The 27816-nt window shown below is 32.5% G+C and overlaps 1 long non-coding RNA gene and 1 pseudogene across 1 annotated transcript; both read right to left on the bottom strand.

Annotated features, from left to right (window-relative positions):
• Nucleotides 1–941: 941 nt before the first annotated feature.
• LOC120121218 lies at nt 942–27816 on the bottom strand. The gene is made up of 3 exons (XR_005515974.1): nt 27624–27816; nt 16303–16315; nt 942–954 (listed from the first exon to the last, which is right to left on the bottom strand). It is a non-coding gene; the product is annotated as an uncharacterized LOC120121218 (long non-coding RNA).
• On the bottom strand, nt 4292–7732 carry LOC120121217 (annotated as a pseudogene).

Below are 27816 nucleotides of genomic sequence, written 5' to 3'. Positions count from 1 at the left end.
TGTAACATAAGGAATTGAGAACATTCACATAAATCATATAACATGTATCGAATCATATGTCAACATATATGACTTCTGCATGTTTAATAAAGACTATAATGTATTCATGTTCATAATGATTATGTTATAATTATTAATCATAGGAATAGACTTATCATAAGTCATAATTCCTTTGAACTACATCTCTAGTATGCACTCACCTTAGCCTTGTTGTTTTGAATTGATCATAATCCTTCAATTATTCCGGAACGAGATTACGTTTAGTTTCTACATAATCATACATGGATCCATATAAGAACTCTAATTGATATCATCTAATCTATCACTTCTTAGACCAAAAGAAAGACTACTTTCATCTTTTAATTAAGGTAGGTATCGGTACCCTATATTAGATATCGATACCCTAATTGCATTCTGTTAGTTTTTCATTCAAGAGGGTATCGGTACCCAACTGGGGTATTGGTACATTCCCTACATTATGTTATTCTTTTTCGTTTAAGAGGGTATCGGTACCTGTTGAATGAGTACCGATACCCCTAGCCCAGAAATGTCATTTTGAGCACGAAAATCACTCTCTTTTCAGCTCAACTATTCATACTTCACCTCCTTTAATATCCCTAACTTGCATACATATACTTACACTCATTCCTACTCAATAATCACTTCCTTAAACTCAAAATCCTATCTTTTATATGACATTCAAGAATCACACTCAATTTCCAACATGTTATAATTCCATTCTAACACTTCCTATTCCTTAATTCCACTAATGACAAGTTAAATTTAGTCTTGAAATCTAATTAATACCTTTCTATCAAGATTTCACTTATTCACTTCCTTACTTTAATCATTCATAACTCCATCATCTTGTTGTTCTAGAACAAATTAAGCTTCCCTTAAGCTTAACTATTGTCTAATGGTCATAAATCAACCATAAATTCATCAATAAATTCACTAACAAGAGATCTTACCTTTAGCTTGGGTCTCACGTATGAAGAAGATGAAGAAGAAACTCTGGAAACTTATTTTTGGTTTCCTATACTTCCATGTGGGTTAATATAGTACTAACCCAAATAATTATCTTGCTATAAAAAGACAATTTTTCCTTCTAATCCTCCTTCTTTATAAATTGATCCTACACAATATAGCTCAAATAAGTCATTGAACTTTTCAATTATTCTACTTTAATCACCAAATTCTGAAACTTTACAATTTAATCACTAACTCGATATTGAGGATGTTACAAATCGTGTATCCAAATCCAATCAGAGGGTTCAAAGCATAGAATATCAACATGATAACAAATAAATGTCATCTTGATCAGTCGTGACATTGTCAAACCTAACCTTAAGAAAAGAATAAACAAAAATAACGGTCGAAAACGTGCCAAAAGACAAAGAGAAACATGCCATAAAGATAAAGAAAAACAAGTTATAGAGGTAAAGTTATTTAAAAAAAGAGATACAATATAATAAAATACTAAAAGAAGAACAATGAATATCAACCGTTGACAATCAACACTAAAATAATTGATTTAAGATTTTCATATTTTTAAACTAAATTTATTTTTTTCGTATTTATTTTTTAATGATTATATATATGAAATCATTAAAAATAGTTTAATATTCAAATTATAATATATATATATATTATAATTCATATTAAAAAATATATTATATATTATAGTTAATATTCAAATTATAATCATAAGATTACGACATGTGTCACAATTTGATTGGAGAAATAAATTTATTAAATTAAATTGAAATTATGACCTAATTAAAAATTAAGAATTAAAGTTAATCTTCGTGATCAAATTGATTAATTCTAAAATCTAGGGGATTTAATCTACAAATTTAATACATGACTAGAATAAAAGATTTTAAAGTTAATGTTAAATTAAGGTATTAGACAAATTAAAATAAAATCAGGATTAAATTGGATTAAATGAAAATCTAAGGAAACAAATCATATACAAGTAGTGACCAAATGGAAGAAAACAAAGAAGGGTGCCAGCATCGCAAATATGTAACTTTACAATGACCTACACCCTAATTATACTAATTTTTTAACTGCCACATAAACACCTTCGTTAAATGTTAACGTCATGTGGTTATTTTGAACCCTTTTAAATAGGTCAGTGGTATTATTGTCACAAATTTGAAGTGGTGGTTATTTCGTGACATGGCCCATAGTTACGTGGTCATTTATGTAGTTTACCCTAAACATTATTAATGAATCGAAACGAAAAAATCACATATTCTGATAATAACAACATATCCGATTATTAAGAGTTAATTGCATCACATGTACTCAAAGTATGACCCTCATTTTAAATTAGTCCATAAACTATAACTATCATTTTAAATTAGTCCTCAAACTTTTAAACATTTCAATTTTATTCCTAAACTATGATCTTCATTCTAAATTGGTCCCTGACTTTTTGAACATTCCAGTTTCATAACAAACTACATGTATATACTAATCACACCCCTTATTAATAAAATCGTTAGGCCAAGCTATTTTATTATAATTTGAAAAAAAATAGGTTAAATTATGTTGAAACTAATTACATATTTGGATGAATTTGTGGATGAAATTGGAATATTCAAAAGTTTGGGGACCAATTTAGAAAGAGGATCATGGTTTAGAGGTGAAATTAAAATATTTAAAAGTTTAAGGACTTATTTATAATGAGATTCATAATTTAGGGAAGAAAATATAATAATTAAAAAATTTAAAGACTAATTTAAAAATGAAGATTATAGTTTGAGATGTATAATACAATTAACTCGATTATTAATAACCACAACAATAATAATTTGTACAAAAATATATAAATGACGTACCCACCACCTAGTCAAAATTTATGGTTAATTACACATTTAGTGCCTAAACTATTAATTTTGGTATGTTTTAGTAAGTAAATTTTCATTTTTTTTAAATCATACCTATGTTTGGTTTTTATTTTATTTTAGTACTCAACCGTTAAAAAGTTAACGCGTTTAGTACCTAAAATATCAATTTTGGTCGTTTTAGTACATAAAATTTCAATTTTTTAAAGATTAACGTTAACTTTTGAAAGAGAGATTAAAATAAAACAAAATCTAAAGTTTTTTATGGTGGGGAACTAAAAAGAAACAAAAACTAACTTTAGGTATGATTTTGAAAAAATTGAAAATTTAAGTACTAAAACATATCAAAATTAATAGTTTAAGTATTAAACAAGTAATTTATCCCAAAATTTATGACAAGTATCAAAACTTAATGCCTTGTTTAAGTTACTCGTATTTCACACAACAAATTTACCAGTGCAACACATATTGCGTGGGAAAGTGGATATGATAATTTAATGGAAGAGGGTAGGGATGGCAATCGCGCTTGGCGAGTGTAGATACTCTTCTCCTATCCTTATATCCACTTAATATTTTTAAATTCACACCCGCCCATCATCATAATGGGTAAATTTTTTCTAATTAAACCCACCCACGCGGATGCTTTCTCAAATCCATCCACACACCACTACCCAACTGGAGATGTATTGGTTAGACCTGCCTGACGACAACCTTAAGTTATACATAAGCAACAAACATAAAACAAACACGTCCATTAATAAGCATAATAAAATAAACCAATGATTAAAAGTTATATCTTATACAATATTAAGATTTATAAATTAGTCTCTAAAATTATACCTAAATTCATAATGATCTAAAATTTAATGGGTATTTAGTAGGCAGGCAGATGTGGGGTGGACAAATGCGGGGTGGGCAGATGTGGGGCGGGTAAGGTCTCAAACCCATCACCCGCCCACTACTCGCGATGAGTATCACTTTCTAAATCCACACCCGCCTCTACCTACAAAGTTATACACATCCCCGCCTAATTGGAGAGAGTACGGTACGAAATCTACGAAATTGTGTTTGCCATCCTAGAAGAGATTCTTTGTGAGCACATGAATTGCCTATCCTGGAAAGTGAATGCCACTTTTCTGATTCAAAACTATTCCATTTTGTCGGGGGACCAAAATGTCGTTAATCTGCTGAGTTTAAGTCTTTCTTAAAGCACCTTAATATACCCCTGTAAACTTCTTATCCGGAAACAAATAGATTTCAGAAAACAAGATAAAGAATTTGAAAGGTTAGCTGATTAATTACAGAAATAATGATATTTTTATAGTATATGGATAAGCTAATCCACAAATAAAGAAGTAGGAAACAATTTGCCAACATTATTAAATCTAAATTTATAATAATCCTCATTTTGATATTTGAAGATATAAAAGTAGAGGGGCTAAATCTTAAAAGTCCGAAGAGTACAAGGACTGAAAGAAAAAACATGAAAAATGAAAAACAAAGATATTAGTCATTACATCCCATTCAGCAGATGGAAATGTTTATCTCACAATTTACAATCTTGTATAAATTTCCAGATATTTTTTAAGGAACATATATGAACAGTTCCCATTTAGTGCTTGCACCCATCGTATATTATTTTTCAAATTGCAGAAACGTCAAATCAGTGGTTTCCAGTAGCCAGTTTAGCTCTCAATTCCTTTCTCAAGATCTTCCCCGATGGCGCCTTTGGGATGGTTTCGATGAAGAACACACGGTTTATTCTCTTGTAGAACACCACCTGCTTCGAAATGTACTGCTTGATTTCATCCTCGCTGATCTGCGATTTCTCCGATCTCACCACGAATGCCACCGGAACTTCCCCTGCTGCCTCATCCTTCATGCTGCAATCACATATCATAGTTAAATTGAAGAGCCCGGATTTCGATATACCGTAGAAACATCGATGGTGTTGTTCGACACTTACGCGACGACGGCGGCATCGATGATATCGGAGTGAGCGATGAGCATTGCTTCGAGCTCGGCGGGTGCTACCTGGAACCCTTTGTATTTGATCAATTCTTTCAATCGATCGACGATGAAGAGCTCCTCGTCATCGTCGATGTAACCGATGTCCCCTGTGTGTAACCAGCCGTCTTTGTCTATGGTCCTAGCTGTGGCCTCAGGGTCATTAAGGTATCCTGCAACAAAAACACATTCAGCTAACTTTGTTCATGATGTTTTTCCTTGTTGGTAAATTAAGTAGCATACCTTTCATGATTTGATCACCTCGGATGCAAATCTCTCCGGCCTGGTTTCGCGGAAGTGATGAACCGGTGTCGGGGTTGACGATTTTCATCTCGGCGTTCCTTACAACAGTACCACAGGCCCCGGATTTTATTTCGAAGGGTTCCTTGGCGAATCCTAAGCACATTGCTAGAACTGGTCCAGCTTCTGTCATTCCATAACCCTACAAAACAACAATGTTTTGCTATTAATTTTGAAATCTGGCAACTAACATAAAAATTTTATGTAAATAAATATAAATTTTAAAAGTTTTATTACAAACTTAAGGAGTAACATATATATATATATATATAATCAGCCCTCGATTTAGGGGTGTACAAAAAGATTAGATCCGGTGATCTAATTCGAAAATTTGAATATCCGAAAAAAATTTGGATAATCGGATCGGAAAATATTTTAATTTCGGATTATCTGAAAATCCGAAAAAATTGGACAATTGTATTTTAGATACCTTTAGCCCACTAATGAGTAACCCATTAACTCATTAAAACTTTAACCCAATAAAAATTAGGATATTTAATTCTTTATTGTGTGAGTAATTAAATATATAAAATAACATATTAAAAATATAGTATAAGTTACATTAAATCACAAAATTTAAAATTATTTTTCAATATATGAAATTTTTAGATATTCAAATTTTTAGATAAGATCAAGTTCGATATTTCGTGATGTTAACCTAATCAAGCATCACATTTAATTAAAGTGTACGTCAAAGTTAGGTTGTTGAAAATTTTCGCATGTTCCTTTCAGTGGGGCCTAAGATACCAAACCAAACACCAATGTGACATAGGAGGTTGGCCAGCCACATCCACCAAATTAATAGATACGTATAGCTTGAATAATTATAATTTTAATTGCATCAATATAAAATAATCATAATAATGTTAAAAATTGAACTTAATATGTAAAGAATAATTTCATCAAATTAAATAAAATAATAAAATTATTGTGAGAGGGAGAGAAAAAATACGTCCACTTCTTAATTAGAAAAAAAAATGCATTTGGACCAATATGGTATATATATCTAACAAATTATTTGATTTCTGAACTTAATTTCTACGGACATCAACTAATTTGAAAAATTGAATAATATAAGACTATTATTAAATTTAAAAATTATATATGAAAAACGAGTTATTGGACCGAGTATAAGTGTATAACTAACACGTTAATAGATAAAAAATATGTCTTTAATGTTTTTATTATATTAAAATTTAAAATTTTATTTTAATTTCAAATAATTTATTAATTTTTTTTTACTTTTAGTATCAGATTCAATGTCTACTTAGCATGATAAGCTGTAGAATTGTTCCTAAGAATTTATTTAGGTTAACATTTAATTACAAGTCAATGATATTAATTATTTAATTTAATTAATGATATCATTCAAAAATAAAATATTATAAATCTGAATTTTCAAAACTAAAATAATAATTTGACTAAAAAAGACGGGTAAAAATATTTAAACTTCCATACCTGCCCAAATTTGGCACCGGGGAACTTGACTTTTACATCATCCTCAAGCTCTTGACCCAGCGGAGCTGCCCCGGACTTCACCATCCTCACCGACGACAAGTCGTATTTATCGGTCTCCGACGACTTAGCGATCGCCAAAACGATCGGCGGCACGATCGGAGCAATGGTAATTTTATATTTCTGTATCAGCTCCAACAACCGTCCGATCTCGAACTTTTGCATGATCAGTATCGCAGCACCAACACGAAGCCCACAAAGCATGATCGAGTTCAAGGCATAAATATGGAACATAGGCAAAGTACATAAGATCACATCTTCACCGTGGAAATACAAGTTGGGATTTTCACCGTCAACTTGTTGCGCCACGCTCGTGACCAGCCCTTTGTGCGTTAACATCACCCCCTTGGGCAGCCCCGTGGTTCCCGACGAATATGGCAGCGCAACGACGTCGTCTGGATAGATATCGACAACGGGGAGGTCACGTTCGTCGGCTTGTGTGAGCTCGGAGAAATGTAAGCAGCCCTCCGGGGCGGAGTCGATGCACATGATCTTCACATCGTTTTCTAAGGCGAATTCTTTCACTTTGTCGACGTAGCTCGCCAGCGTGATTACGAGTTTCGCGGCGGAGGCTTTCGCTTGCTTCACGATCTCCGTCGGGGTGAAAAAGGGGTTGGCCGCCGTCGCAATGGCGCCGCGGAACGAAGCCCGAGGAACGAGAGGACGAACTCGGGAGTGTTGGGTAACAAAATCATTATCACGTCACCTCGTTGGATGCCGAGCTTGTTAAGCCCCGAGGCGACTCGCCGAGCGGTGAGTTCAACATCTTCGTAACTGTAAACTTTTCCGGTCGTTCCATCGATCAAACAGGGCTCGATGCGACGTCGGAAAGATTCTCGAAACAGTATTTATGCAGAGGGAGGTGATTAGGTATGTAGATATCGGGAAGCTTTGATCGGAAAATGATTTCTTGTTGTTGTTGTTGTTGCGGTTCAGCTTGTGGTGCCATTTGGGATTTGGTGGGAGTTGAGCTGCAAAGACAAGCTTTGAAAAAAAATAGTTAGGCTTTGATTTGGTAATAGGAGCCCGAGAGGAAATGATAGGTGGCTTTGATATTGATATAGTAATTAAATTAAAGTTGGTGAAGGGGAGTTGGTGAAAGGATAAGATGGGTATTTCATCAACTGTTGGATGATGATATTAGCATCTGTGGTATGAAAGTGGGGAAATTGTGGTCTATAATTGATTCATCATTGTTTTGTTATTAGTTTTTCGTTAGTTCAAGTTTTCTAACACATTTTTTTTTCTGTTTATTGGGGCTTTTAGAAATTTATATCTTCCTGGTACAATTTTTTAATACATTTATATGATTTATCGTAACAAAATTTAAAGTTAGTAAAATATATTTATTTTATGTTGACACTATTAAATAAGGACTATTATAAATACTTTTCTACACGTCCTAGAAATGGATTGGAACCTCCTCAACCTCTAAGTCCTCACTTTTATGACTAACTCTCTTTTGCATAGACACACCGATCAATAATTATTCTCTTTTCATTAATTAAAAGTGAACCTTCGATAATCGACGAAACTTATTTATTCTTATAAATAAGTCTCTTATATGGATAAATAATTTATTTTAAAGAGTTTCAATTTAATTTTTAGTATTAGATACTTTTAAAATTTAGAATTGAGGCGAGTTGAAATGAATCTTATGAAATATATAACTAAAGTCGAGAAATTAAATTTAGGGTAAATATTTTCGATTTAATTTGATTCGGTCCAAAATTATTTTGGTATTGTGCGAGTGTTTTTTCCAATAAAATGGTGTGGAGGGTTGGTGAGGGTGGGGGGAGATGGGGTCCATATTTGGTTGAAGAAGATGGCAAGTTGACTCAAGCGATCATGACCGCTTTTTACCTACCCCTTTCCGCTCTATTCGTCTTTGTTGGACCACCCATTGCACCCTTCACCTACCACCATTTTAGTTATTCGTGTTTTCCTCAATTACCATATATATATATATATATATATAGGCTTATTTCCTAAATCACTCCCTAAATTATTTTTTCTTACTCAGAAATGGTTTATAAATTTTATTTTTCTTCTTAAACTGTCCCAAATGTGATTCCCACTAAAAACATGTTATAAAATATTGACGTTTGATTAAATAATTATTTTATTTTTCTAAGTAATTTGACCCTCATTATTTCATTTTGAGTCAAAATAATCCCTCTGTAAATGAAAACTATTGATTAATTAACTACCAAGGCCTTAAGATTATATAACAAATTTATACGACATCACATAAATTACCTTGTTACATAGCACAAAAGCCACCTCAGGCTATCATTTAATTACCGAGTCATGTCATCGTTGACAATCATTGAATAACAAATGATTGACTTAAAGTACTAACATGGGAAAAAGAACAAAGTTTAAGTACTTTTTGGAAATAAATGGATACTGTCTTGAAAAAAATGTATAGTTTGTGTACCAATTTATGAATTTAATGAATATATATAATTAATATCTTTCTGTCTGCCTCATATCCGGAGCCCGTTCTCAAAATAAAGCCGATTTCTTAAAAGAGAAAAACGGCTCTAAAGCCTTTTAAAAATTTATATTCATTGGGCCCACTTTATTTTTTCTCATCGATCCAATTAAAAAATTTAGATTAATATTGAAAAGATAAATGATTTAAATATATTTAATCCATCTAATTGTACCTTAAAATTAAGTAAATCTTTAATTTCAATCACATTACAATTAAATTATTATTTGAAAAATTATAATCAATTGAATTCATCTAATTACAATAGTTGATGATTATATTAACGACCGTTGAATAAGTTTTCTAAATTTAAATAAGTGCATAAACTATACCATTTTCTTATATAGGTGTCTAAACTAATTTTCGTCTCATTCAGGTACCTAACGTTACAAATATTACTCAATTAGGTGTATGAGTCGGTAAAGGTGTTAATTTTCCCGTTAAATGACATGTGTCACAATCTGGTAATTTTAAAATATATTTAAAATTAAAAAAATAAAATTTATATATTTTTAAAAAACATAAACACATTTTTGAAATAACCCCAAAACTTTGAAAATCTTCATTTCAACCCCTAAACCCACATCGACCGCCACCTTTTATTGTCGACGAAACTCCACTCGACCTCCCATCCCCCCGGCGACCAAAACCCCCATGAAATCGTGACTGATCAACGACAAATCAACGTTTTAAACTGCTTGAACCCTAGGATTAAAATCGTGATTCCATGCGATTTCAACGACCAATCGACGAAAAATACGACGGTGTATGAGTAGTAGGATGGCAAAACTGCGTTGGTGGCGGTGGTCGTGACCGGAAAGGGGGCGACAGTGGATTAAGGTTAAAATTTGGGATTTTGGGGTTGTTTTATAATATAAGAAAAGTTAGTGTTTTGTTAAATTTATAAATATCATAATATTTTATTATTTTATTTTAAAAAATAAATTTTAAAATCACCATGACACGTGTCACTTAACACCAAAAATTAACTCCGTTGATAGCTCGAACACCTAAACGGGTAACGATTGCAACGTTAGGCACCAAGATGAGACGAAAATTAGTTTAGGCTCCTATTTGAGTTTTAGGGTATAATTTGGGCACTTATTTTAGTATTAAGCCTTTTATAATATTTGTATAAGTTTTCTACTTTACCAAATATTATTTTTAAATATTTTAATGTGGAGAGTCTGTCGTCTTTCTAAAACTGATTATGATATTTACAAATTTTATTAAAATATTTATCTTCGACTAAACAGCAATGCGAGAATGAATCAAATGATTTCTATGATAAAATAATTGTTGTTATTCATTAGAACTCGAGTTTGAGCACCATAGATGTCAGAGGTGTGAGCTATCAATGTCGAAAGATTAAGAGTTTAAATTTAAACATATTGTCTTTTATTTACCCTATATTAATAAAAAAAAATAGCAACATGAAAAAATGAATGCTATATTGCATTTCTTTAATTCAATTAAGATTTTTTTTAAAAAATTTATTTTTTAATAGAAGCCGCTAATATTATTAAAAAGTGAAAATATTCGAAATTATAATAATAGTTTACAACTATCATCTTAAACTAAATACATAACTTGAACTTTTCGTATAACATTGAAACTAACCACTTTAGATCATATAAGGAACATACTTGGAAAAGGTTAAAACCCAACCAAAAGGCTCGTACAAAAATAGATATCAGTAACTCTGATTGCATCGGCAAACGAACTACAAAAGATAATTAAGCTATTCAAAGACTACAAAGAGCTGTAGATTAGAGCCGAGCGTTGTGAGAAACTATTCACAAACACAAATCACGCATCCAAATTCAATTCGAAGGTCCATAGGGAATATCAACAAGTTTTCAAATAAGCGCCATCTTGGTTAGTCGTAGCGTTGTCAAATTCAACCCCGAGAAAACATAAATAAAAGAACAGACAAACGACCGAGGAAAAAAACAAAAAATGTGCCATAAAGACAGAGATACACATGTCACAAAGGTAAGTTAAACGTGCAACACATGCAGAATTATTCTTATTAAAAATAAAAGAAAAAATAAAGAGAAAAGAAAACCGGTGGTCGACAATCATCATCAAAACGGTGCCACTGACGACTAAAGAAAATTAAAGAAGAAAAAGTTGATATTGTTTATAAAAAATTATACAAACTCAAAGAAAAAAAATAAAGGCAAAAGAGAGAACATATATTTTTGGAGAAATTTATTATACTAATGTCAAAATGAGGGATGAATTTATCTATGTTAGAGGATGATCATAATTTTGAAAATTTTAATATATAGTTTATTTCATTGATAATTATTTTTTATCTTTCTTAAAATTTTATAATTATACACTTCTATAATTCCAATGTAAACTTTTATTAGTATAAAATTTTATGTTCATCCTATTGAAAATCGAAATATTAATGAAACGTGATTGACAACCAATGGTATACTATAATTAAATAATTAGAATTTATATTTATAATATATGCCCAAACAATCTTTGAATTGAGAAAAGAAATATAGAGTCAAGAAGAGAAGACAAGCACTTATTATCCCAGGTCTATTTTATTTTCTTCATAATATTAAATTAAATCATTGGATATTATCTACTATTACATAAGGACCCAAAGGCTGAAGATCCAGATGGGCCATAAAAGCCTATCAAAATATCACATGTTTATTCATTTTACTTTTTTTTTTGAAAGGATCACATCACATGTTAGACGTTGCAACAAGAGATATTATCTGAGTTCAAATTTTAAAGGTTACATGATTGATCATTTTTTATATATTTTGTTTATTTATTTTTACTTAATTCAAAAAGACTTAATGTAAAAATAATTATATAAACTTTACTAAAAAAATATTTGGTGTCTAAAGAATTTTCGCTAAAAATTAGTGTCTAATATTTTCTCAGTTACACTTATTGTCCCTTTATTTTTTTTAATTTTTTAATAATAAAAATATTATTTTTTAATATATAAGAAAAAAACTTAATTTATTTACAAAATACTCCAAAATTTAATAAAATTATAAAAAAACTCTAAAAAAACTAAAATCTTTCATTTCATACCAACCGTGGAACGCGGGAAAATCACCGATAGAGCGACGAAGAGGATGGATTTTGAGCGAAACTACACAGTGGTACGAATGGTGGTGACAGTGTGGCTTATGGATTTCGGGATCAGACAGAATAAACGAAAAACAACAATGGTGGGTTAAAATCCAATGAACCTTCGAATGCTTCTCCACGGCAAACAGTGGCAATTTACGACGAAATGCCAACGGGGGTTTGATTGAGAGTCGACGCTGGTGCTAACGACGGTGGTAATGACGGTTATGACTGGCTGAACAATGACCATGGAATGAGGAAAGGGGAAGGGAGAAGAAGGGAGAAGAAGAAAAAAATAAGGGTATGCTGTTTTGCGTGATGATTTGTTTTTTTTAATAATTTTTTTATTTTTTTTAAAGTTTTAAAATAAATTCTCAAAATTACCATAACTCGACACATGTCACTTAATGGCCGTTACGATACATGCACCTAAAAGTGCTCCGATGAAAACGTTAGGCACCTAATTTTAGCGAAAATTTCTTTAGGCAATAAAACGTTTTTCAAGGTAAAGTTCAGTCACTTATTTTTGTATTAAGCCATTCAAAAAACATTATATTTGGTCACTGTCATTTTATTTAATTAAGATGTTGTCAGTAATATTTGAGTAAATTTTTGTTTTCCCTAATAAAATTTTAAAATTAACAAATTGGTCACTAAATCATCAAATAGTTCCTTATGATTCTTCTATTATCTCTCTCCTTCATCTACTAACCGGAAAAGTGGGCTACAAATTTGATGAAGTATTCCATACCAATGAAGATGAGAATCCAAGGGTGGAAAAGTTCGATAAATTTTCAATACAAAGGTGTATTTTCTTTTTTTCTTTTTCATGGCTTTTATTTTTCTAGGCATTTTTCGACTCTTAACAGGCAGTGTAGAGTAAGGGGATAAAGAAACCGCTTGGGGGACATATATCACAAAATGGTATAAACCAATTTGTTATTTTAAAATTTTCAGCAAAAAAATAAAAAAATATTCAACTATTAGTGACCATTTGTGTAATTTACCCTTTTTAATTTTATATATTGACTATGTCACATCAACAACCGTTAAAAATCTAACATCAACTAACCCTCAATGACTACATCTTAGTTAAATAAAAATGAAAGTGATCATATGTTATGTGTAATGCCCCCAACTTGTACCCGACCCGGATACGAGTCCGAGATGTCACATTGACTTTTAAAATCATATACTTTAAAAAATAAAACATTTGGACTTATATTATGAAAATACGATATTATACATAGGTTTATACAAATTTCAAAAAATACTCAGAGCATACACAACTTAAACCTTTGACTACATGCCAACATTGATTTACATAACAAAATAATCTACTATTTAAGTTGCTTATGATATGATATCTGCAAAAGTGATGACATCCTCACTGTCTATCCTTGCTCAGCTAGCTTCTCGGATCCTACGTGTGAAACACTCACACACGATGACTTAGTGAGGCATAATATGTAATAATACTAGAAAAAATGAAATATAAAACATTCATGCAATGCAACTTGTTTAATCATGCAATTCACATATAAACATGTCAAGGTAACAATTATGAATTCATATTAATAATTCATTAGCCCATGATACAATACCGAGAACCTAAGGTATGTGAGTGCATTGAGGTTGTGCACAAATTCTGTCACCACATCTTATATAAATGCATCAAAGTGCCACGAAGAATTGCACTGAAGTGCCGCGTAGAAATGCACCGAAGTGCCATATAAAATGTCTATAAGGACCACATAGAAATTCCTTAAGAATCATATACATTTTCCAAGGACCAAGTATGTGTCTCAAAAGACCTCATAGATGTTCCAAATGATACATATATGTCCCGAAGGACCGCGTAGACCCTCGACTCTTGGCATGCCAATTATACCTATAGCTCTTATCTACATAACATGGGCTTTTCACAATTCAATAGTTTACATTACATAGATATGTCATTTCTTACCTTTTTATCACATCACTTATATAAATTTCTCATACATATTTATATAGATCATTGTCATATAATGCATTTAATATGAATTCATGTCATGTATCATATCATGGAATGTAAACATGTATTAGTGGTATTGGAACTAAACTTATCACAAGTCTAAAGTTTAATATACTATTATAATCATACTATGTATATGCACTCATCTATATCTCTTTGCCTTTCCCTCGATCGATCTTACTTGCCAATTGTTCCGGAACTTATTTAGGCTTAGTATCTACATAAATATAATTCCCAAGACAATTATCAGAAGCCTAAACATATAGCTCAAACTTAATAACTTAAACTATTGAAGACCATAATTAATATTTTTTAATAGGTAGTATCGGTACCCCAATGTACAATACCGATACCTCCTTTAAAAATGGTATTGATACCCTACTTACGTATCGGTATTCAAATTAGATTTGATATTTCTAGGTATCGATACTTGCCTTATGGTATCGATACCTATGGTATCGATACTACCCCTTTCGGTATCGATACCTCATGAAGATGTTCATCTAAAATGGCCTTAGGGTATCAGTACCTGTTCATAGGGTACCGGTACCCCTTGCCCAGAACAAGCTCTTTTCACCCAAAAATTATCAACACTTCACCAAATTTCCATATTTAAAGCCCCTTTCATACCACCAAACTCAACTACAACCATTTTAACTATTATTTATCTTCTTAACACCTTATAAACTTAAACATCTTATTTTAATTCTTGAAACTAAGAAATTTACTAAGTTTTCCATGCAATCCAAACTTAGTTCTAACATTTATTATTTCTTGTTCACACCTATGACAAGTCAAATTCAGCTCCTAAATTCATTTAAAAATTTTTATTCAAATTTTCACTTAAAAACTTTATATCTTAAATCATCCACATCTTATCATCCTTTGTGTTTCTATACCTCTTTTTAATTTCATACACTTTCCTAATGATTCCTTAATCATAGCCATACCTTAATCTCAATAATTAACCAAAGGAAACTAACTCACCTTAGCTTATGGGGCATCACGGTTGGAGAAGAAGAGTGAAGAAGAAATGTCTGGAAACCTTTGTTTCCCCCAAAATGTGTTCTACGTGGGGTTATAAAATACCCACAACAAATATTTAATTATTTCCCTTGTTCAATGACCCATTTGCCCCTTTATTCCTCCTTCATTTGCTAAATCATCCTACACAAAATATTTTATTTATGTCTTGAAATTTTTAATTTATTTAGTTTGGTCACTGAATTTTAAAATCTCACAATTTGGTCACTAACCTGGTATTAAGAATGTTACAAATCTCCCCCTAAGAAAAATCATCCTCAAATTTTCATTGCACGAACAGATGAGGGTACTGATGTCGCATATCCTTTTCACATTCCCACATTGCTTCCTCTACTTTGTGATTTTTCCATAGAACTTTGACCAACGAAACCATTTTATTCCTCAACTCTTTGACTTCATAAGCCAATATTTGCACTCGTTCTTCTTCATAGGTTAGATCATGTTGGACTTCTACTTGTTCTGGTGCAACGATGTGAGAGGGGTTGGACCTATATCTCCGTAACATGGATACATGGAAGACGTTATGAATTTTCTCAATTTCAGGTGGCAAAGAGAACTGATATGCCACTGGTCCTATCCGCTTAACAACCTCATATGGCCCAATGAACCTAGGACTCAATTTTCCTTTCCGACCAAATCTTAATACTTTCTTCCAAGGATTCAAGAAAACTTTATCCCCAACATCAAATTCAATTTCTTTTATTTTAATATCAGAGTATGACTTCTGTCGGTCGAATGCCACTTTAAGATTATGCTGAATTTCTTGAACTTTTTCTTCCACATCTTGAATCAAATCCGGACCAAGAACACTTCGATCTTTAAGCTCATACCAGTTTAATGGCGTCCGATATTTCCTTCCATATAACGCCTCATAGGGTGCCATCTTAATATTGGACTGATAACTTTTGTTGTAAGCGAATTCTGCCAGTGGTAAATACTTCTCCCACGATCATTTGAACTCTATTATACACACTCTCAATATATACTCTAATATTTGAATAGTCCACTCTGATTATCCGTCAGTCTGAGGGTGAAAAGTCGTACAAAAGTTTAGGCGAGTTCCCAACGCTACATGCATGGATTTCTAGAATCTCAAAGTGAATCGAGGGTCTCGGTCAGAAATTATAGAAACTGGCACTCCATGCAATCTAATAATTTCTCTAATATACAACTCAATATACTTTTCCATAGAAAAATCAGTTCTGACAAGGACGAAAAGTGCTGACTTGGTTAATCTGTCAACAATCACCCAAATTGAATCTTTTTTGTTCGGATTCATGGGTAACCCCAAAACAAAATCCATCATTACATTTTCCCATTTCTATTGAGGAATGGAAAGTGGTTGCAGTAATCCGGACGGAACTTGATGCTCGGCTTTGACTTGTTGATATACCAAACACTTAGACACAAATTCAGTGATACTTTTTTTCATCACTGGCCACCAATACCGATCCTTCAAATCCATATACATCTTGGTTCCATCCGGTTCATCGTCAATGGACTGCAATGAGCCTCTGTCAAAAGATCTTTCTTTAATTCTGCATCGTCTAATATCACAATTCTTCCTTTATAATACAAATTTCCATCCAACTTAACCTCAAAATCTTTATTCTCTTCATTCTTTACTTGCTTTACTCTTTTCAAACACAATACATCTTTACTTTTTAATTCTTCAATTCGATCCAACTATGTTGGTTTAAGCTTTAATTCTGCGCATAGACCACCATCTCCAGTTAAAGATAACATGGCGTCCATAGCTCGTAAGACTGCAAACGTTTTTCTACTTAAAGCATCTGCTACCATGTTAGCTTTTCCAGGATTAAAATCAATTATTACGTCATAATCCTTTAAGAACTCAACGCATCTTCTTTGCCTCAAATTAAGCTCTTTTGAGTCATCAGATACTTCAAGCTCTTATGATCCGTATACAAGTAACAACGTTCTCCGTACAGGTAGTGACGCCAAATCTTGAGAGCGAACACTACTGCAACCATTTCTAAATCATGAGTTGGATAATTCTTTTTTGGGGTTTCAACTATCTCGATGCATACACTACCACTTTCCCTTCTTGCATTAATACACATCCCAATCCATTATGAGATGCGTCACTGAAAACCACAAAATTCTTGCAAGATTCAGGTTGGATCGATACCGGAGCTTCTGTCAAAATTCTCTTTAACACTTCAAAACTTTCTTAACTCCCCGAAGTTTAAACAAATGGTACGTTCTTTCTCATCAGTTTTGTTAAAGGCAATATTATCATCAATTTTTTTTAACAAATCTTCGTTAATAACTTGCAAGGCCAAGGAAACTTCGAACTTTAGACACAGTCTTTGGAACATCCCAATCCAGAATAACCTTTATCTTTTGAGGATCCACCCGAATCCCATCTGCAGAGATCATATGCCCCAGAAAAATCACTTCATTTAGCCAAAACTCACATTTGGACAATTTGGCATAAAGCTTATTATCTCTTAAAATTTGCAAAACTATCCTCAAATGTGCACTATGCTCTTCATTGGATTTCGAGTACACCAATATATCATCAATAAAGACAACTATAAACTGGTCCAAATAGGGTTGAAATATCCTGTTCATGAGATCTATGAAAGTAGCAGGTGCATTTGTTACCCCAAATGGCATCACGATAAACTCATAGTGACCATATCTCGTTCTAAAAGTTGTTTTCGAAATGTCTTTCTCCTGAATCTTCAATTGATGATAACCGGAAAGCAAATTAATTTTCAAAAATACTGAAGCTCCTTTTAACTGATCAAACAAGTCATCGATCCTTGGGAGGGGATAATTATTCTTAATGGTCACCTTGTTGAGTTGTCGATAATCAATGCAGAGACGAATTTAACCATCATTCTTCTTAACAAATAACACTGGAGCTCTCCAAGGTGATACACTTGGTTGAATAAATCCCTTCTCTAGCAAGTCTTGCAATTGATTCTTCAACTCTTGTAATTCTTTCGGAGTCATACGATAAGGTGCCATTGCAATAGGAGCTGTTCCCGGCATTACTTCAATTTGAAATTCTACCTCTCTATCTGGAGGTAATCCTAGCAACTCCGTAGGGTAAACATCAGGGAACTCTCGGACTATTGGAATCTCGTCTAAACCTTTTTCTTTAGCTCTTGTATCTATCACATTTGCAAGAAAACCTTGACATCCTTGTAGCATCAACTTCTTTGCTGACATCGTTGATATTACATTTGCTAAAGGATTAATTCTTTCACTGATCACATTCACTTCTATTCCTTCCGAGCTTCTCAAGGTTACCTTTTTCAATCTACAATCAACATTTCCATAATAACGGAACAACCAATCCATCCCCAAAATTACTTAAAACTCATCAAAGGGTAGTTCCATCAGATTAGCGGGGAATTCAATTCCATGAATCCTTATGGAATACCCCTTACAAACCTTATTTACCAGAGCACTGTGCCCTAAAGGGTTAGTTACTATTACCTCATTACTCGTAGCTTCTAATGGAATTCTCAATTCTTTTACTAATTTGTTGCTAATATAGGAATAAGTGGAAGTATCAATCAATACCAAAATCAATTTATCAAACAACTGGAAAGTACCTACTATAATATATGGATAATCACGATCTTCACTTGTCTTTAAATTATATAATCGTGCGGTTGAGCGGACTTCAGGTTGTGTATAGGATTCAGACTGGTTTCTCCCTCTTCCTCTTCCTCGTTGTGAGGCAGAAACAATTCTCTCGGATAGTGCAGACTCACCAACCATCAACGGACAATCCCGGATAAAATGTCTGGCATCTCCGCATCGGAAACAAGCTCTAGAAGCCATCCGACATGTCCCAAAATGATTCTTCCCACAATGCTGACACTGTCTTGCTTGGCTCTTATTGGATCTCCCAACACCAGATCACACTGACTGCAGTTGTCTAGCTCTTGTATGAGTTGCTCCTCTAGCAGAAGATGCAACTGATTCAGATCTAACTTAAGGTCGGAATCCCGAATCTCTTCCTCTTTTGATGGTGCCGAACTTGAAGAAGCACTGGTTCATTTGGATGTCTGAACTTTTTGATCCCCAAATCTTTCATTCTGAGCTCTCTCAAGAGCTTTTGCACGATTAATCACCTCATGGAATGAGTATAAGTTTAATACTATCAACATTTCCTTCAGTCTAGGGCGCAAGCCCTCCACAAACCATTCAAAAGCGTTTTTTCATTAGGAATGAGTTCATTAGCAAACCGACTCAACTTATTAAACTCATACTCATATTCATATACAGAGCGATTCATCTGTTTCAGATTCATAAACTCCTGCTTAATTTGCCTGATGAATTGATCTCCAATATACTTGTGCCTAAACTCTTCCAAAAATATAGACCAAGTCACTTGATCACTCATCAACCTGATAGTGACGTTCGTCCACCATATTCTAGCTTGTCCCCTTAGCAAAGACACATCTCTATCCAACTTCTCTACGTCAGAGCAGTAGAGACTATCCATCATGATTTTTAAATCATTTAGCCAAAGATCCACCGCAACTGGACCTTCCTCGGCTTCTCCCTTAAATTCGGCAGCTCCTAATCCTCTAAACTTTTTTGCTATATTCACTCTTTGAGTTGATGGAGCAGGAGGTTGGAGACTCGTCATAATAGCGTCCAACGTCCTGAAGAATGTATCCTGGTCTTGTACAGGAACTCCCTGAGATGCATGTCTTTCACCTTGCCTGACCACGACAGGTGAATTACTACTTTCAGTTGGCCTATCCTCTCCCGCTTCACTTCAGGAGCTACTATGTCCGGATATCTAATAAAATAAACATATCATTCTATTAGCAAGATAACTTACTCATTTCTATATCAGATCAGAAGTTATCACTAACTGTCAGCATGTATTCATTTAAGGACACTCTAGACTTTGGTTTATGCCTAGAATCGGCTAAACCATAGCTCTAATACCATTAAATGTAACGCCCCCAACCCGTACCCGACCCGGATACGAGTTTGAGATGTCGTATTGACTTTTAAAACCATATACTTAAACAAAATAATAAAACATTTGGACTTATATTAAGAAAATACGATATTATACATATGTTTATACAAAGTTCACAAAATACTCAGAGCATACACAACTTAAACCTTTTATTACATGTCAACATTGATTTATATAACAAAATAACCTACTATTTAAGTTGCTTCTGATCTGATATCTGCAAAAGTGATGATATCCTCGTTGTTTATCCTTGCTCAGCTAGCTTCTTGGATCCTACGTGTGAAACACTCACACGCTAAGTCATCGACTTAGTGAGACATAATATGTAATAATACTATAAAAAATGAAATATAAAACATTCATGCAATGCAACTTATTTAATCATGCAATTCACATATAAACTTGTCAAGGTAACAATTATGAATTCATATTAATAATTCATTAGCCCATGATACAATACGGAGAACTTAAGGTATGTGAGTGCATTTAGGTTGTGCACAAATGTTGTCACCACAGTTCATATAAATGCACCGATGTGTCACGTAGAATTGCACCGAAGTGCAGCGTAGAAATGCACCCAAGTGACATATAAATTGTCCATAAGGACCACATATAAATTCCTTAAGAATTATATACATATTCCAAGGACCAAGTATGTGTCTCAAAGGACCTCATAGATGTTCCAAAGGATACATATATGTCCCGAAGGACCGCATAGACCCTCGACTCTTGGTATGTCAATTATACCTATAGCTCTCATCTACATAACATGGGTTTTTCACAATTCACACAGTTTACATCAGATAGATATATCATTTCTTACCTTTTTATCACATCACTTATATAAATTTCTCATACATATTTATATAGATCATTGTCATATAATGCATATAATATGAATTCATTTCATGTATCATATCATGGAATGTAAACATGTATTAGTGGTATTGGAACTAGACTTATCACAAGTCCAAAGTTTAATATACTATTATAATCATACTATGTATATGCACTCACATATATCTCTTTGCCTTTCCCTCGATCGATCATACTTGCCAATTGTTCCGAAACTTATATAGGCTCAGTATCTATATAAATATAATTCCCAAGACAATTATCAGAAGCCTAAACGTATAGCTCAAACTTAATAACTTAAACTATTGAAGACCATAATTCATATTTTCTTAATAGGTAGTATCAATACCCCAATGTACAATACCGATACCTCCTTTAAAAATGGTATCGATACCCAAATTAGATTCGATATTTCTAGGTATCGATACCTGCCTTATGGTTTCGATACTACCTCTTTCGGTATTGATACCTCATGAAGATGTTCATCTAAAATGGTCTTAGGGTATCGATACATGTTCATAGAGTATCGGCACCCCTTGCCCAGAACAGGCTCTTTTCACCCGAAAATTATCAACACTTCACCAAATTTCTATATTTAAAGCCCCTTTCATACCACCAAACTCAACTACAACCATTTTAACTATCATTTATCTTCTTAACACCTTATAAACTTAAACATCTTATTTCAATTTTTGAAACTAAGAAATTTACTAAGTTTCCATGCAATCCAAACTTAGTTCTAACACTTATTATTTCTTGTTCACACCTATGACAAGTCAAATTTAGCTCCTAAATTCATTTAAATATTTTTATTCAAATTTTCACTTAAAAACTTCATACTTTAAATCATCCACATCTCATCATCCTTTGTGTTTCTATACCTCCTTTTGATTTCATACACTTTCCTAATACTTCCTTAATCATAGCCATACCTTAATCTCAATAATTAACCAAAGGAAACTAACTCACCTTAGCTTATGGGGCTTCACGGTTGGAGAAGAAGAAATGTGTGGAAACCTTTGTTTCCCCCAAAATGTGTTCTACGTGGTTATAAAATACCCACAACAAATATTTAATTATTTCCATTGTTCAATAACCCATTGTCCCCTTTATTCCTCTCTCATTTGCTAAATCATCCTACACAAAATATTTCATTTATGTCCTAAAATTTTCAATTTATTTTGTTTGGTCACTGAGTTTTAAAATCTCACAATTTGGTCACTAACCCGGTATTGAGGATGTTACAAATCTCCCCCTTAAGAAAATTCGTCCTCAAATTTTCATTACACGAACAAATGAGGGTATTGATGTCGCATATCCTCTTCACATTCCCACGTTGCTTCCTCTACTTTGTGATTTCTCCATAAAACTTTGACCAACGAAACCGTTTTATTCCTCAACTCTTTGACTTCATAAGCCAATATTTGCACTCGTTCTTTTTCATAGGTCAGATCATGTTGGAATTCTACTTGTTCTGGTGCAACGATGTGAGAGGGGTCGGACCTATATCTCTGTAACATGGATACATGGAAGACATTATGAATTTTCTCAATTTCAGGTGGCAAAGATAACTGATATACCACTAGTCCTATCCGCTTAACAACCTCATATGGCCCAATGAACCTAGAACTCAATTTTCCTTTCCGACAAAATCTTAATATTTTCTTCCAAGGAGATACATTCAAGAAAAAATCATCCCCAATAACAAATTCAATTTCTTTTATTTTAAGATCAGAGTATGACTTCTGCCGGTCGAATGCCACTTTAAGATTATGCTGAATTTCTCAAACTTTTTCTTCCACATCTTGAATCAAATCCGGACCAAGAACACTTCGATCTTTAAGCTCATACCAGTTTAATGGCGTCTGATATTTCATTCCATATAATGCCTCATAGGGTGCCATCTTAATATTGGACTGATAACTATTAATTTAAGCGAATTCTGCCAGTGGTAAATACTTCTCCCACGATCATTTGAACTCCATTATGCACACTTTCAACATATCCTCTAATATTTGAATAGTCCGCTCTGATTATCCGTCAGTCTGAGGGTGAAAAGCCATACTAAAGTTTAGGCGAGTTCTCAACGCTGCATGCAGGGATTTCCAGAATCTCAAAGTAAATCGAGGGTCTCGGTCAGAAATTATGGAAACTGGCACTCCATGCAGTCTAATAATTTCTCTAATATACAACTCAATATACTTTTCCATAGAAAAATCAGTTCTAACAAGGATGAAATGTGCTGACTTGGTTAATCTGTCAACAATCACCCAAATTCGGTACAAAATCCATCGTTACATTTTCTCATTTCCATTGAGGAATGGAAAGTGGTTGCAGTATTCCGGACGAAACTTGATGCTCGGCTTTGACTTGTTGACATACCAAACATTTAGACACAAATTCGATGATACTTTTTTTCATCACTGGCCACCAATACCGATCCTTCAAATCCATATACATCTTGATTCCACCCGATGCATCGTCAATAGACTGCAATAAGCCTCTGTCAAAATATCTTTCTTTAATTCAACATCGTCTGATATCACAATTCTTCCTTTATAATACAAATTTCCATCCGACTTAACTTATGGGGCTTCACGGTTGGAGAAGAAGAGTGATGAAGAAATGTATGGAAACCTTTGCTTCCCCCAAAATTTGTTCCATGTGGGTTATAAAATACCCACACCAAATATTTAATCATTTCCCTTGTTCAATGACCCATTTACCCCTTTATTCCTCTTTCATTTGCTAAATCATCTTACACAAAATATTTCATTTATGTCCCTAAAATTTTCAATTTATCTAGTTTTGTCACTGAATTTTAAAATCTCACAATTTGGTCACTAACCCGGTATTAAGGATGTTATATTATGTTTTTTAAAATTAATGTGGAAAAGTAAACAAAACGTAAACGAAAATGATCAAAATGTAATTAACTCAATTTTAAAATAATATCATTTGAAGGGACAATAAAGGGTCTCAAATATAAACCAAAATACTAAAAAAATATATAATCCGTGCATCATTTGTCGGTTGAGTTTGATCACTATATTGATTGGAATTAAAGAGCGGTTTCTTATATATACACAATTATTTCAATTTAAAGTTGAAATTATTGAAGAATCTTTGTGCTACGAGCCCACGACCCCTCAAAATTCACTGTTTTTATTCCAATATTTTCAAAGTCTTGTGCCATGGTGGGTGACAGCAGTACAACAGCCTTTAATACTTGTTTGAAAATTTCAACATCTTATAATTTAATCATTCCCCCACATTGATCACGTGTATCAAATTGTAGTTCTATTTTTGAAGTTTAAATTATTAAGTGATGATGAATTAAACGATCTTGATGATAAAAAATATTATTATTTATTAAGATATTGCGTTCGAGCACCAGGAATATTAAGGGTGTGATTGTTCAATATCAAATGATTAAAAGTTATATTTGATCAGATAATGTCTTATACTTATCTCATATTAATAAAAAAAATTATTAAGTGACAATATATTTTTAACTTTTATTCAATCAATACTAACTCAATCAAAAAATTAAGTATATTATAGATATATAAATATATAGGGAAATTATGCGATTAGTACCTAAGCTATCAAATTTGTTTTATTTTAGTATCTAAACTTTTATTTTTTTAAAAGCATACTTAATGTTTAGTTTTTGTTTCGTTTTAGTACGTCTTTGTTAAAAATTTAACGGGTAATTTGTTCATGACACCTTTTTATGGTAAATTACATCATTCATTACTCAACTATTTTCTCACTCATATTTTGGTCACTAAAGTTTATTTTTTTTTAATTTAATTACTTAATTTTCAAATTACTCATAATTTAATCACTCTGACTTTCAAATATATTTTTTATTTTTAATTATGTATTAATAAAATAATAAAAAATGCCATGTCACAAAATTATTAATAAAATAAATTAGAGTGATTAAAATAGGAGCAATTTGAAAGTTGAGTAGTTAAATTGAAAAATTTTAAACTTTAGTACCAAGACAGAAGTGAGAAGATTTTAAAATATTAAAACTTTACGTACTAAAACGAATCAAAATCAATATTTTACATACCAATAGCATAATTTATCCCCAAATATATACTAAGTCATTTAGGAATATGATAAGCTTTAGGTGTCGCACAAAGATGAATAGATAATCATCTTCTAAAAATTTTAAATTCTCATATAATTTAATTTTTTTTTATATTTATTCATTAATAATTTACTTCTAACTTTTTAAACGTTCTATATCTTAATATAAAATTTTGTGTATTTTCGATGTCACGTGTAGATTAAGTTGATTAGACAAAAATTAAAAGCTCATTATTGATTACATTAGAAAGCATACTCTCCCAAATTAATCATCGTTTTCCTTAACAAAATACTTTCCAATTTACTAAAACTATCTCATAAAAAATAAGATTAATTTAAGAGGACGAGTACTTTTTAAAAATACGTTTGAATTATTTAATAATATTAATAGAACAATTTACTTTATTAATAAAAAAGCTGAATTATATCATTTGATTAAATTATTATTTTTATTTAACCGAAAGTTGAAGTTAAATTCTATGATATAGAATTACACGCAAAGACTCCATCAAATAATAATCAAACTTATTGAATTTATTAACGGCCATTTTTCTTGATTATAAAATAGTATATATTGTAAACACTCTAAATTATTTGACATTAAACGTTTAAACTTCTATGCTAGAGTCGCTGATGCTCGAATTCGAGACCTCTATAAATAACAATCATTATTTAATTATTGAGATCATTTGATTCGTGCATATTAATAAGATTTCTTAATTTTACAAAAAAAATTACAAAGTTGTCACATATTCTGAATTGATGTTTTGAAAATCAATAATAAATAAATGAGACACATAGAGTCGAGTTGATAATCATTTATATTGTTACAAAATAAACACATCAACCATTATCAATGATAAATAAAGAAAACGCATGGAATAAGTCTAAAAGGAAGAAGAGTTACAAATTTCCTTAGCCAATAGATATCGAAAGCATGAATTTAACTCCTACCTCATTTTGTCTTCGATACAAACAAATGAACCGCCGCCCACTAAAATAAATCCATTTAATTTTATTTTCTTTTTAAAACTTTATAATTCTAGAAATTAAAGCCAATGTTTCCCTCTCTATATATATATATATATATATATATATATATATATATATTGGTCACAGGTCACGTGTCCTCCTTCTTCTCTTTGTAAAAATATTGGATGAAAACTCACTTTTTGATTTCCTTCTTTGTAATTTGTAAACAACCTTCTTCTTCTTCTTCTTCTTTGTAAGAGGCCTGGCAGGGTTAAAAACGACAGCGTTTGGAGTGTTCGTCGGAGGTGGAGGAAAGAAGAAGATCAAAATCAGCAAGAAGAAGAGCAGAGTTAAAGAAAGGTTCATGGATTGGTGGAGCAAGATGGTTTTCCCTGTTCGTAGATTTCGGTTCGCCGTTTCTTCCCCTCTCAAAGCTCGCAAAAACGGTGCGTTTTCAACCCCTCCTCCTCCTTATCGCTGCTAAACTAGATCGATAAAACAAAAACACAGCACAAATATATACCCTTAGTTTGGTTTTTTTGGCTCATAATTCCATAACAATTGATGCAGGTGCTGGGCTTTTAAAGCTACACGATGATATACGAACATGTGGATACCAAGATGTGCAGGTGATGTGGGAGATGCTGAGAAGATCCGAGACCGATCTCATCGCCAACAATCACCGGCGAAAGCAACGGCCGTTTTGGCGAGTTTTTGTATCGTCTTCATCGGCAAATCATGCTTAACTTTACTATCCCTTTGTGATTCTCGACACCTTTCTTCTGTTATGATTCTGAATAATAACTTGTTTCCTGTAATACAGTCTTTTGACATAGGCAATCGTAGTTTTAGAATTCCGAGGGCCGGCCGGCCGGCGTTGCAGGATGATGCAACCATGTTGATGTATCACTGTTGGAAAAAATGGTTTCGAATGATCATTTTGTATGTGTGTTGATGCTTTTGTCATGATGGTTTGCTTTAAGCTTAAAGTTTATTCAAATAATGGAAGTGTTTTTTTAGGGTAAACTACATAGTTGGTCACTTTTATTTTAGTTTTATAAACGTATGATCATTCTATTTAAAAAATATATAATATACAACCACTTTCGTTTCGTTTGAATTAAGATGTGGTTTAACTGTAGTAAGTTGAATGACGTGATACATTAATAAAAATATTTAATTTCTATTAAAATCCTTAAATTATTGAAAAAAATAATAATCATGTATCTTCTTGTAAACCCAAAATCTAATCCAAACGTATTTTGCTACTTCAAATTATTAAACCTATTCCTGTGTATGTGTTACTTGCTGCAATTTCGAAAGACGAATGGAATGGAATGAACTTTGAATGAAGTTTGTAAAAACAGATGAGAAACCAATCATGTAAACCTCAGAAAAAACAATCTCCTAGCATCCCATCACCGCACAATTATACACAAAGTTACCCAATCGCTTTCTGGCTAGTAAGTCCCATCGTGGGAGGCCCTTCGCTCGGAACCCATGAATTGAACTCTATAAAACTGCCACCTGAGGCGGTAGGACCATCAATCACTATAAG

The sequence above is a fragment of the Hibiscus syriacus genome, unplaced genomic scaffold (genome assembly GCF_006381635.1).
Source record: "Hibiscus syriacus cultivar Baekdansim isolate YM2019G1 unplaced genomic scaffold, ASM638163v2 tig00110365_pilon, whole genome shotgun sequence".
Classification (NCBI taxonomy): domain Eukaryota; kingdom Viridiplantae; phylum Streptophyta; class Magnoliopsida; order Malvales; family Malvaceae; genus Hibiscus; species Hibiscus syriacus.
The sequence above is the reverse complement of the archived record's forward strand: the minus strand, read 5'-3'. Positions and strand labels throughout refer to the sequence as shown.